The sequence below is a fragment of the Triticum urartu genome, chromosome 2A, assembly GCF_056163025.1.
Source record: "Triticum urartu cultivar PI428250 chromosome 2A, HENAU_Tu73, whole genome shotgun sequence".
Lineage (NCBI taxonomy): Eukaryota > Viridiplantae > Streptophyta > Magnoliopsida > Poales > Poaceae > Triticum > Triticum urartu.
In genome coordinates this window covers 569,628,066-569,632,958 of record NC_141874.1, presented here as the reverse complement: position 1 = coordinate 569,632,958, position 4,893 = coordinate 569,628,066, and the positions used below count along the sequence as shown (strand labels likewise).

The following is a 4,893-nucleotide window of genomic DNA, read 5'->3' as shown; positions in this document are numbered from 1 at the left end:
CTGCATCCACAACGGAGTAAAATCGTTCTCACGATTTTGATCCCGTGTAGGCCCATCACAGCATTTAACCAAAGGTTAAATACTCTTTGGGCGGAACAATGGCATCTTCGAGCTGGTTTGCCCGAGTGGTTAAGGGGGAAGACTTAAGGGCATGTACAATGCATAGCCCCAAGGTGATGCCTCGCATGTCATGTAGGATCGGATATAACGTAAAGTAGGTTCGGATAGGGAAGCGGGATCCTCTTCAAGAGGCGGGTGCTTAAACAGAAAAAGTATGGTCCGGTGACAAAAACTGAAAAGGTTGAGTGAAAAGTAGAGATGCATGTGTACTAGACTCTTTATTTTCTATTTCTTAATGAGGCCCACTAGTGATAGTTTGCATTGGAGGGAAAAAGTTAATGTAGATGCCTTAAATTATTATTTTTCATGGGACATATGTATCCATATGCCACCATTGTACATTCCCTAAGATCTTCCGCATATAAGTGCGCGCGGGTTCAAACCCCGCAGCCAGCATATGTTTTGGTTTACGTTATTTAAGTTAAATAGACTTTGTGCGGATGATTGTCATCTCTGAGCTGGTTTGCCCGAGTGGTTAAGGGGGAAGACTTAAGATCTTCTGCACATAAGTGCGCGTGGGTTCGAACCCCACAGCCAGCATATTTTTTGTTTACATTTTTTACGAGTTTTTTTTTTTGTAGGATCGTGGGGATCAGCTGTGTTAAGCAAAAGCATTGGCGACGCTTCGCCAAACATCAAGCTGTTTGATTAAAAAAATATCAAGCTGTTGTAATAAACTCTCTAAAGTAAAAAAAATTGACAGCAAAACGACTTTATTTCTCACAATAGATAAGTCATTTACATGCAAGTGAGAAATAAAATCAGGGATAGTCTCCTCCCAAAAACTAGACAATCTTGTACTATAGCTATATCTAGCTAGTTCATCTGACGTGGCATTTGCTTCCCGGAAACAGTGCATGAAGACCTCCTTTGCAAATTCCCCTGATAAATCTTTGCATTCTGCAAGTAGCGCAACATCACTTCCCTGGTAACAGTCAGGTCGGTTGATCGCGTCCATGGCGAAGCTGCAATCTGATTCCACTTGCACACTACTACATCCAATCTGCCCTGCCAGATACATCCGGTTTCTAATGGCATACTAGTAAGTAGCGCATGCTCTGCATGCTTAGAATCAGTTCCATCTCAATGTTAAATTTCAGGACATCTCAAAACTTCATTACTGATTATCACAATGTTGCAAACTTATCTAGTTTTCTGCCGGTATGGCAAGCAATAAATGAATTCAATAAGTCGTCCATTGAGATATATATGAGTTCCCCCACAAAAAAAGAGATATATATGAGTTATTAAATTGTGAGAAGAACAATTATCTGACTATAAAATTTATTTGAAAAAATTGAATTTAAAATTTTAAGAAAGATACATACACGGATCTCCATAATAAGTCTGGACAGATCATTTCCATATTTGTTTTACTCCAGTATATTTCCTCTGAATTGTGTCATGACAAAAATATAAACTACTGCATGAATTGATTTCATGTATGAAATTTTCTTATATACAACAAAAGTGTATTTTTGCGAGGTACAACAGAAGTTTTTGTTCTGCTTTTTTTTCTTATTTCCACCCCCTACAATATTTTCCAAGATAAATGTTTATCACCGTGTTTCATGGTTGAGACTCTGACTTCTCTTTCTCCATCCAAAACTCTAATCATCCCACCAAATATGCATATGCCAACCACGCCATTCCCCAAGTCAGTCATTACCTTGCACTACAGCAAACTCTAAGAACTCTCCCAAAACATCACATCGCTCCTTTTTTTAGGGGAAAAAGCCACTTTATTCCTCGAATTCCATAGACAGTAGGATAGAAGTTGTACTATGTGGGTGGCCAAACCACACATGACGCCCCGGGGCTAGAACGAGGGCGTGTCTAGCTAAGCTATGCGCTTCTAAATTAACTTCTCTTTTTTCAAAAATAAAGTTACAAGCATAAGGTGCTGATCTCGCGTTGATCTCCTTAATGATTACTCCATACTTCCCTTGGTTGTCGTTTCTTATATCTCCAATCACCTATTTTGAGTCTGAGGAGACAACAAAACTTTGGAGATGGAGGTCTTGAGCCAATGAGATTGCTTCTCGGCAGGCTATTGCTTCCAGCATGGCAGGATCGCTGACTCCATAAATTGTTAGGGCTGAACTACCCAGGTAATGCCCATTGGCATCGCCCGACAGACCGCAGCAGCCAGCAGCTGAACCAGTATGTTGGTGGCGCACCCCCGCATCAACGTGTATTTTTGCAAAGTTCGTCGGAGGTGCTCTGGGCCGATGTGCACTGGCTCTTCCCTCTGTCGGTGGTCTCATGCTAGTGTTTCTTGGCCTCTGATCTCCTGTCATAGCAAGGTCTGACATAAAACGATCTATGAACCCTTTTATCGCATGTGGTGTTTGGAAAATGGCCTCGTGTATTGCTTTCCTCCTTGAGGACCACAGAGCCCAAAGGGAGACTGCCGCCAGTACAAACTTCTCATGTGGGAGCTTTTCCATGAGAGTAAACAACCAGTTTTTAGCCCTGGTTCAGTTGTTGCGATCAAGCTGCATCCGATATCCTCGTCGACGAGTGCCCATGTACTCCGCGAGACCGAGCACTCTAGGAGGGAGTGCCTCCATGAATCAGCTGCACCGCACAGTCCGCAACAGCTCGAGGTGGACATGTGTCTGCGATGTCTGACGTCTTCCGTTGGGAGGGAGTGTTTCGCCAATCTCCATAAAAACATTCTGACTTTCGATGGGACCTGAGTCTTCCAAAGCGCCTTCCATGATCCTTCTTCCAAGCTTGTACTCGAAGAACCGGGTACTCCTTCCAGCCAGGCTTCTCGTCTGTGCTTCGTGGTAACCAGCATCCTGTACGCGGACTTGACCGTGAACATCCCGTTCCTCTCATGCATTTCATTGTGCATACTGGAATGCTCATTATGGCTTTGACATCGAAATGCAAGAAGGTACTTTCAAGTCGTCCTCTGTTCCATGTTGCAGATGTATGATCCAGGAGGTCTGCCACTAGGACCGGTGGGTTGGCAGATAAGCACACATAAGGTCGCATCATCTCCTCGCGGGGTATCGAGTTATCCTCCCATATGTGTGTGCTTTGACCATTTCCAATCCTCCTTATGAGTCCTTGTTTCATTGTATCCCTTCCCTCTATGATGGCTCTCCAAACTTGGCTGGGATGGCCGCCCAATGTTGCTTCAAGGATGGATGTATTTGGGTGATAAACACTTTTGAGCAGACGGGCACTCAAAGTTTCATGATTCTGTAGCAATCGCCATGCTTGTTTGGCGAGCATCGCCAAGTTAAAGAGCTCAAAATCTTTGAAACCCAATCCTCTCATGCCTTTTGGTTGAGTCATGGCCTCCCATGACACCCAATGGGGTTTGCGCTGCCCATTCTTACTCCCCCACCAGAATTTCCTTATTAGCATGTTCAAATGCTCGCAAAGTCCTCTCGGCAGTTTAAAACATGACATTGAAAACACGGGCACAACTTGAGCAACTGACTTTACAAGCACCTCCTTCCCTGCAGAGGACAACATTCTCTCTATCCATCCTTGGATCTTTCCCCATAGGCGGTCCTTAAGATATTTAAAGGCACCATTTTTTTGAGTTCCCCACATCCGAAGGCATGCCCAAATATTTTTCTGAGAGGGTTTCATTTGGTACATTCAACACTGCTTTTATATCATGACGAACACTGTCAGGCACTCCCTTACTGAAAAGTATGGATGATTTTGTGTAGTTTATGCGCTGCCCTGTGGCCTGGCAGTAGATATCCAACACCTGGTTTACCTCGGTAGCTCCCACACTATTTGCCTTGAAAAATAACAGGCTGTCATCTGCGAATAGGAGGTGGTTAACAAGCGGTGCCGAAGTAACCACTTGTATTCCACACAAATTGAATGACTCACTCTTTGATTTTAAGAGGCACGAAAGGTCCTCTACTGCTAGCAAGAACAAGTATGGGGATATCGGGTCCCCCTGTCGGATCCCTCTTAAGGTATGAAACTCTTTTAGCTTCTTACCATTGAACATCATAGATTAGCACCTCTGTGTGTGAGTTGGCACCTCGCTCCTGCTAACGCGATTAGCACACATGCTGCCAGGCGCTCATGGACTGCATGTCCATGCGTATGTTCGACCCGGCCTGCTACACACACAGATGGATAACAGCAGCAAGCAGGTGAACCTTCCCTATATTGATAGTCTGTGGACCAGTAGATGGTTCTGGAAAACAGCAGAATCTTCAACGCCACTGCAGATGCACTGTAGCTAGTACTGTAGATGCGAATCCCTGCATTTTGAACCATTGGATGGACTATATCAACGGTTCACATTCATTCCCGGTCTTGAGAATTTTTAGAAATGGTACACTATATAGTAGTATAGAATAAATTTCCGCGGAGTCCACAGACATCTCGAGCTATAGCTCCTGTAGCTCCATCCCCATTCTCCCGCGAAAATGATGCGTCCACATTTATCTTAACTGTCCCCCTACTGGGTTTCTTCCACATAAAATCACCTGTTCGATCTTTATGCTTTGGACTGTAGGCTCTAAGTAATTAGTTGCAAGCACACGAATAGAAATTGATGTTCGTCCTGGCATTTGAATGGTTTATCCTTTGACAAACTCTCGCCTCTGCCACCATATATACCAGGTAGCCACCATTAGCAATTCAGGATTCGGTATCTCCTTCGAGCCCCTCTCTGTCCTGGCTAACACCTCCATCGTTACCGATCCTGATATATCTTGAGACACTGCATGACACACTATTTCATTCAGTCCCAAAGCTCTCCAGACATCTCTTGCTCTGCGA

At 44.1% G+C, this 4,893-nt stretch overlaps 1 non-coding gene across 1 annotated transcript; it reads left to right on the top strand.

Moving 5' to 3' along the window:
* Window positions 1-577: 577 nt before the first annotated feature.
* TRNAL-UAA (transfer RNA leucine (anticodon UAA)) lies at window positions 578-660 on the top strand. Its single transcript has one exon. It is a non-coding gene; the product is annotated as a tRNA-Leu (tRNA).
* Window positions 661-4,893: the final 4,233 nt, after the last annotated feature.